Genomic DNA, 8,671 nt, shown 5'->3' with positions numbered 1-8,671 from the left:
ATGGTGATTCAGAAAGATGGCACCTGACACACTGGTTAACACATAAACAGCAGTTGGCAACTTCTGGGTCAGTCCCAATGTCTCCCTCCAGAGATACCATCTCTGAGGTTTTGCCCGCAAAGGAAGTAGAACAGCTTTAATTACGCCAGAATATATTTACTACCTGGGAAGCAGTCAAGCCAAGACTGTTAATGACAAACAGTACATAAAAGGAAACAATGTACAATGCAAAGTATGTACAGCTCCGTTTGACAGTTAAGATTACCTTGGTATAATGATTTTTGTTAAAAAAAATAAAACAGCATTCTGAGATAGTTGACAATACAATCCAGGCCCATTCTTGGCTACAGAGACAAGTCTGTTAAGGAATTCCAGGTGAGTAAGAGGCATTGCCTCTGACTCTGGCTCTAAAGGATCCATAGAGGCTCCTTCTGGGGGCTGTGGGTACCACCATGCACCTTAAGATCTCCATGTCTCCAGACATGTTCTCTGCAGAGCCCAACCTAAAACAGGAGCCCTCTGAAACTCTACTTAAACCCCTCTTTCAGACAACTTACCAGGAAAAGCAACAGAAACACACATAGGAAAAGAATCTCTAACCACAGCAACTTCTGGTTTTAGAGCATTTTAATGATGGTTCTGAGATGCCCAATCCCACCCCATCCTTATATTTCACAACACTCTCAAGTTTGTTAGTATTTCAGCCAGATACAGTCACCCCACCTTCTTTGTCATACAGGTCCTTTTTTCTTGTGTTGATGGCCGAGCTCTCTCCCTAACAACTTCACACAGAGTAGAAACCCTATAGTAACCATGATGTCCCTCTGCGCTGTCTACTGGGAGGCATTAACTGATTTCTCCTCTTAAAGAAATTTGACTCGTGCATTCATACCACACAATTCTTATCCTACCCAGTAACTCTTTTTTTTTGGCAGAAAAATATTTTGTTCCGAGGGGCTGGGCAGGCAGAGACATCACAAAAACTGGATCCAGTTGCTTTCAGTATTTTTTCTGTACCGATGTGTCAAATAACTTTTGGGGCAGGTCACCCAAATGAATGCAGTTCAACAGGTTGGGCATGTCTCAGGCTGTTTTCAGCCACAGAACACTATAGGATTCGTTAACTGGCATGGATATAGCCTGCACTGTCATAGGGCTATCAAAATACAGATGGTAGAAACCAGGGCTATTAAGCTAGCTACATAAAAATTACAAGCAGATTTAGCCAATGAATCAGCTATTCTCACACCAAAGCAAAACATCCTGCAAAACAATAAAAAATAATCAAAAATATTATGACAAAAGATAAAAGTCATAGTAATTAAATACATCTATTATCTCTGTTCTGAATATAGTAACAAAAGGATTTGGAAAGCATTAATAAATGGGATTTCTGAACTATGTTGACTCTTTCCAATTCCTCATTCAGAAGCAGCCTGTAGATCTAGGACCAGGAATAATTAGCCATGGCCAGTAAGCAAGGATTGTTCAGGAAGTTACTAACACTTATGTAAACACAGGAATAAGAATTTTTACCTGGAGTTATTGGTTTGCCAGACGATAGCACTGGCTGAAATTGAGCACTATCAATTGCATTACCTTCCTTGACTCAATAGACAGATGTCATTTGTTAACACTGTAGATCCCAGATCATTTTAAAGGGAAATTAAATGAAAACTTGGATCAAATTAAAGTAGTCTTTAAGTGTGATACTTCCAATTGTGGTCTTCCAATGAGTAATGCTCTAACAGGATTCTGGCTTTCAATAAGCTACAGCCAGACACAGGTGCTCATTTCTTACCAGAAACTAACGGTACATATTTATAAACAAAATATTGCACTCTCTTGGTTTTTATACAGGAAAAAAAAAAGTTAAAAAAAATCATTTTCAGTATCTAAAATGAAGCACCTGCTTAGATCTTTGCAGGAGTTTTGTTCTTCTCTCAACAGAGCTCCCAGTAAAACATGCATGGCAGCAAACCCAGGTAACTAGTGGGCGTCCCCATATGTGTTGTGGCACTTGCAGCTCCTTCATTTTTTCTTGGGATGTTTAGGAACAAAAATCTAAGCACAGAGAAAACATAAAAGCATTTAAGATTTACAAGTAGACAGATCTGCAAGCTTGAGATAAACTTACACATAAGAAAATGCCTTAAATGCAATAAAACTTATTTTTAAGACATTAGAAAAAAAACCTTTTTTTTTTACAGTGAAAGTGGTCAAACACTGATATGGGTTGCCCAGAGAGGTTGTGGAGTCTTCATCCTTGGAGATATTAAAAATGCAACTGCTTAAGCTCCTCTGAACTAGGGGATGGAGTAGATGATCTCCAGAGGGGCCTTCCAGCCTCTGCCATTCTGTGATGAATAAAACCAGTCAGTGGATCTGTATTGCCTGTTAGGGAGCCCAAAACACATATGAAATTGTCTCCCAATTCCTCATTTCTTCACAGAAAAATTATTACGGTGAGATAATCTCAGAGATTAATTTTAGATCCGAGAAAGACGAAAGTACCTGGTTTGTTTGTTACGTACTACTAGACAATCAAAGAGTGAGGGATGGAAGGAGCGGGAATGTGCAGCACAGCCAGGGCAGGGGAAAGAGGGTGCCTCTGCCTCTTTCAGCAGCAGTAACTGCCAGACCAGCTGGATCTGTTTCTTGGTATGTACATAAAAAGCAAAAGGTGGGAGTGTGACAGAAAATAGCAACTGAGATAGAAGACAGGACCAGTGAAACTAAAATACATATGCACGTCAATCATTAAACATGGATTAGCTGCAAAACAGAACTCATTAATGCAGCCCATACTTCCCCCCAGCGATTCCACTTTCATAGGAAAAAAGTTTGCAACACACGATAAAATAGCAAGAGACAGGTGCCACAAATCCACCGACTCACACAGTCAGGGAGCGATCTCTTGCCAAGAATTGCACGAGCCACTTCAGCAAACACTTAAAAATGAGGCAGATGAGGTCTGAAGGAAAGATCCTGTAGCACCTTCAACCCAGAAAGAAGGTCACAGTTGGGCAGATGGTGAAGGAGAGCAGCAATTGAGGAAAATGAAAGAATCTGGAAAGCACATTCTTCTCCTAAAGTCGTTAGAGAAAGGAAGGCATTTTTGTAATTGCACATTTAAGACCACCATCTCTAGGAGAGTGTGCACATTTTCTATGGTCTTCAGACAAAAGCTCCTTCCTGGCAGGCAGAAAAAAAAAAAAAAAAAAAAAAAAAAAAAAAAAAAAAAAAAAAAAAAAAAAAAAAAAAAAAAAAAAAAAAAAAAAAAAAAAAAAAAATCAATTCAGTCAGATTTCATGCAAGCAAAAAAAAAATCCTAGAAAAATGCGTGCTTTAAACCCTTGCCCTAAGATTCCACAGATCTTAGCTGCAATGTTCTGCATTATGCTGCCTTCATTTTAGGGCATTCAGGGCCCCTCATTTAGGAAGTGCTCTGGTGAACCTTGCTGCTGTAGTGTAAATTATAACTTGTCTGCTCTGTCCTTCTTCCAGAGGCTGCTGCCACCATAGCAAAGGCAGCACAAGGGAAAATGTTCCTAAACTGGAGGTGACGTAGTGGACAGATCAGTCTTTTAACACTTTCAGAAATATCCTTCAGTAATAACACATTGCTGATATGAAGTGTTACCACCTGCATATATTCCTCCTGATGAGAACTGGCAGAAGCAAACACGTGCCCACAGCCCTTCACTCCAGTGCAATGCTACTGCCTTTTGCTCTGCCAGTGAAGGTGGCTTTGAGCTAAAATGCCAGAGAATAAACTGGAGCAGCTGAAGGGTGGACATCTGGTCTCTTCTGATGGCTATGTTAGGCTTTCCCAACTCTGGGAGAGCAACACTCAGGGTAATGCTTTAAGTGACCATGGCAAGACTTGCAGGGCTCATCTGCCAGTCGTAAATCTACCTCCATCAGCACTTTAAGTAAGTTGCAGGGCTGTGCACTGCAGTACGTGACGTGCAGACCCTTGGTCCGTTCCATCAACGCCGTGGTCAGGGTGGCCGAGCTCCTTGTACCACCACAGTGTGATTCCCCAGAGCTTGCTGCTGGAATTGAACTAACCAAGCAGAAAATCTCTTCTTTTTCCTCATCAAAACCCAAGAAAAATAGTTAAGCAATAAAACGTTGCAAGGATCTGTTTAGGAATGTGTGTTGTAATGCCCTGGAGAAGAAGGCAGAATTAGCTAACGTTGCTCATGACACTTGGTTGCTGTGGCTATCAAGGCCAACAGAAATGACTATAAGTTACTGCTGGTGAGATCAGATGCAGTCAGTAGACGAGCAGCCCTGCAACTGTTGAAAATGAACCTGTATAAAGACACGTGTATAAACATTGACACAACTGCCTATATTACATAGTGATAATCTTTGGACAAGCATCCTGAGAATGACAAGAATCCAGAAAACAGCCTACCCCTCTTTTTTTAACCACACAAGCCACAAAATGAGAACAATTCAAGAATTAACAAGTTCTTTACATACAGCTACTCCCACTAATGCAAGAGACTGATCTTACCTCACAGACTTTAGATTAGTCTGTCGTAAGAATCAGAGGAATTACTGATCATCCTACATACAGCATTATACAATAGACCAAAAACTTCACAGTCTTTTTACCCCGTTTGTCCACAATGTGAGATACTGGTCACTGGGAATGACGGGAAAATGGTTTAACTGAAGTAACAAATTATATGCTTCCATCACACACTAAAATGTAACTGAAAAGAGCTGCTGAAAGTTTTTTAAAAGGATTAAACTATACTGAAATATCACCTCAATAATATTTCACCAAGAGGTTGCCTTCTGATTGATTTATGTTTATGCCTTCTGTTATATGCCTTCTGTTTATGAAGTGAGACATAATTTTGAATTAAATGAGTTTTTGTGCTGTTTTCCTAGAAGACTCTCACCTTGTTCAGCACATATCGTGAGGTGCTTGCTTGCTAACCAGTTGTTCTAAGCTTGGCAGGGTCTCTACAGCTCAAAGTGTAGCTCCACACCTTATTTATTTCACATTATTTTCCAAATTCGTTGATATTCAACTCATGAGCTTGTCTAACATGAACAGTGTCTATCTGAATTCTTCACAAATGAGAATGAATTTACTTCACAGTAGCCCATTTTGCAGAGGGTGTATTTCTATTACCTCTATTTTACACAAAGAGAAATCGAGGTATGGAAAGATTAGTGTCAAATATCTCTGGTAACTTTGACGTATAATAGGAAATTTTTCAAAGACTGCATAAAATACAGGCGACACATTGATTTCACCTGTGTTTCAGAAAATTCTGCATTTCTGCAAATCAGACTGAGGTTCTCAAGATGGATACCACAAAATAAGGAACATGAAAATGAGTGATTGCCTATTAAAAATCTATTTTAACCGACTGGCTTTTCATCAGACAGGAAATGCAGTGGCAAAAGAAACACCCCTGGTTCATCAGGGCAGCATTCAACTGTCTGCATACAAAGTTCTTTTTTAATTCCAGTTTCTAGAATTAGTCACTATACTTCTTCCAATTTCTTCAACAAATCAGGCAACGATCCTACAGATAATGACTTTTTAGAAAAACAACTCATCCACTGAGTGGAGTCCAAGGGAAAGCAATATTGTTTGAACTAAAGGCCAGAGTATAACGAGTGCATGTAAGAATGTCACATTGCAAAGGCAACCACCAATAATTCATGAGGGTTTAACAAGGAAGCTATTGAAACCAAAGAAAAATACCTGCTTGATAACATAAAAATCTTAAATCAAAATCATGGTCACCTTCAGAGCTGAAACACATTACACCACCCTGCCACTTCTCCTAAATTGAAACCAATAACTCCAGCAGATTATCCTTTTCTTTATGAAGAAGTGTAGGAAGGGGGTGGAATGTACTTGCTGCCAGTAGACTCTACGGATACTTCTTGAGAGGAGGAAAGGTTCAAGAATCTTCTGTTCCGTTCCAGATCCGCAGGTGGTCTCACAAGCTACTACAAAAAGCAGGGAACACAGTTGCACCAAGGGACCGAGAAAAGTTCTCTGCAAAAGAAATCTCTTAAGGAAAGGGCTATGTCTGCATCAGAAGCCCTTCTAACCAAGAACTCCCATTTTCTATATTGCTTTATCAGAAAAATTGCTTTTTTTTGGTCAGTGATTACAGTTCTTGTAAAAAACTATACTTCTGCTTTTCTTTTTGCTTTCTCACAAAGCTAAATAGCTGCCACTAATTGATTCTGTAACTGACATAGCTTGGACCACCTTTTCATCAAGATCAGTGTTGTATCCAAAAAAATTTACATGAAATGTACATTTTATGTACAAACATGCTTGTAAATAAGCACATAAACAGAATTACCCAATTTGTATGCAAAGATGTGGGTTTCCAAGGGCAGCATTTTTCCATTACAGGTAAAATGTATGTTCAAACATGCACCCATTTTTACTAATTTGTACCTTAATGAATAATAGCAATGAACGTTTACTTAATAAAACATTTGAACCTGGCAGTACTGCTTTTTAATGAACATTTTTAGAAAGTGCGGCATGTTTTGCATTTACAATTTAACTGTGGGAACAGTCAAAAAAGACAACATAGGTACTTGCATTTCCTAGAAATTCACCACCAGCGCACACTTCTCTCCATAATTCCCTCTTAACTATCATATTTCTGTGTTTATACCATGTCCACATTTGTGATACCAGATCATCTTATGTAGCATGCAATAAAATATCCTGTCTGAAATATCTCACCTTCTATTTCATATTGCATTGAAGACCCATGAGTTGCTATCTCTCTCCTAAGAGTTTATCGTTTATTTAGTCTCTGTATCATCACAGCATATATTTGGACTGAAAGTTTAGAATCATTTTTCAGCTCTAATTATTGGGAACAGGGTGGCTAAAATCATCTGTATTGACCTGTATTAGAATTTAGCCAGGATGCTCTGGCAAACACTAGTATGTGTCAGTCTGCACTTGATTCGTACTCCCTGCACTTTTAGTATGTCAGAACACAATAATACTACCCTGTCAAAAGAACCAACCCAACCCAAACAAGAAAACCATGCTATAGCAAATTAAACATTGCAACACGTACAACAGCTGCTGTATCTGTCCTGCTAAACAAAACAAAGATCTGAAAAGTCTTTCAAAGTCTGAAAATCCTGCTCACTCATCCTGCTTATCTTTTAGCTGAACCCTGGCACAGTTTAGCGCACAGCCAGCACCAGGGACCATTCCCCCAGAAGCGGGGTTTGCCTTCCCTCCACTCTACAGGGTCGGCCAAGGACACCTCAGCGGGCTTGACACCTCGTCCCAAATCCTGTTGCACATGGTACTTACCCTCACTTTCTCGTTTGTCATGGTTTAACCCCAGCTGGCAGCTAGATGCTTGCTCACCCCACCTAGTCCACACGGAAGAGTGAAAGTGAGAAAAAATTTGTGAGTTGAGATAAAGACAGTTTAATAGGTAGAGCAAAAGCTGCGCAAGGAAGCAAAGCAAAACAAGGAATTCATTCACTGCTTCCCATCAGCAGGCAGGTGTTCAGCCATCTCCAGGAGAGCTCCATCACACATAATGGTTACTGGGGAAGACAAACACCATCACTCCAAACATCCCCCGCTTCCTTCTTCTTCCCCCAGCTTTATATACTGAGCATGATGTCTTATGGTATGGAATATCCGTTTAGCCAGTTGGGGTCAGCTGTCTTGGCTGTGTCCCCTCCCAGCTTCTTGTGCACCTCCAGCCTACTCACCGGTGGGGCCCTGTGAGGAGCAAAACAGCCTCGCAACAACAAAAAACATCAGTGCACTATCAAAAGTATTTGCCCCCAGCTTTATATACTGAGCATGATGTCTTATGGTATGGAATATCCGTTTAGCCAGTTGGGGTCAGCTGTCTTGGCTGTGTCCCCTCCCAGCTTCTTGTGCACCTCCAGCCTACTCACCGGTGGGGCCCTGTGAGGAGCAAAACAGCCTCGCAACAACAAAAAACATCAGTGCACTATCAAAAGTATTTGTCATCCCAAATCCAAAACATAGCACTATATCAGCTGCCAGTAAAAAAGTTTACTCTATAGAATCATAGAATTGTCTAGGCTGGAAGGGACCTGTCAGAGCATCTAGTCTGAACATCAACTTAACACTGACAAAGACCATCACCAAACCATATCTATAACCACGCTGCCTACCCGTCTTTTAAATACCATGGGGGATGAAACCACGACAACACCGTAAAAGCACTGTGACAGGTTGTCATACAGCCTTAGAAGTATTCTAAGTGCTTGGAACTGGGGGGAAAAAAGAAAAGTTACACAAAACCCACCTAAATTATGCTTTAGAGTGACAAGGTCACCACATGGGTACGATGAAGCTGGAGGGCCAACCCCTAATCCCCACCACAGCCTGATGGCCTCCTACCAAAGGGGCCGGCTTCGCCTCCAGAGGAGAGCTTGGGATGTGATCCCCTCCTGCGGCACGCCTGAGGAGAACCGCCGGGAAGGAGAACGGGAAGGCCGGCATCTTGCCCGCCCGACACCCGCGGCCGTCGGGGCCAGGCCCCAGCCCGGCTGCGCTGGCCGCACGCCCCGGGGCCTTCGCCGGGCGGCAGGGCCGGCAGGACACCGTGCCCGGTGCCGCGGGAACGCCCGCCAGTCCCTGCCCTCGGCCCCG

The 8,671-nt window shown here is 41.5% G+C and overlaps 1 long non-coding RNA gene across 1 annotated transcript; it reads right to left on the bottom strand.

Moving 5' to 3' along the window:
• Window positions 1–609: 609 nt before the first annotated feature.
• LOC106892879 lies at window positions 610–7,404 on the bottom strand. The gene is made up of 3 exons (XR_001412948.1): window positions 7,343–7,404; window positions 5,897–5,991; window positions 610–3,195 (listed from the first exon to the last, which is right to left on the bottom strand). It is a non-coding gene; the product is annotated as an uncharacterized LOC106892879 (long non-coding RNA).
• Between the last annotated feature and the right edge of the window lie 1,267 nt (window positions 7,405–8,671).

The sequence above is a fragment of the Calidris pugnax genome, unplaced genomic scaffold (genome assembly GCF_001431845.1).
Source record: "Calidris pugnax isolate Ruff unplaced genomic scaffold, ASM143184v1 scaffold24, whole genome shotgun sequence".
Classification (NCBI taxonomy): domain Eukaryota; kingdom Metazoa; phylum Chordata; class Aves; order Charadriiformes; family Scolopacidae; genus Calidris; species Calidris pugnax.
The sequence above is the reverse complement of the archived record's forward strand: the minus strand, read 5'-3'. Positions and strand labels throughout refer to the sequence as shown.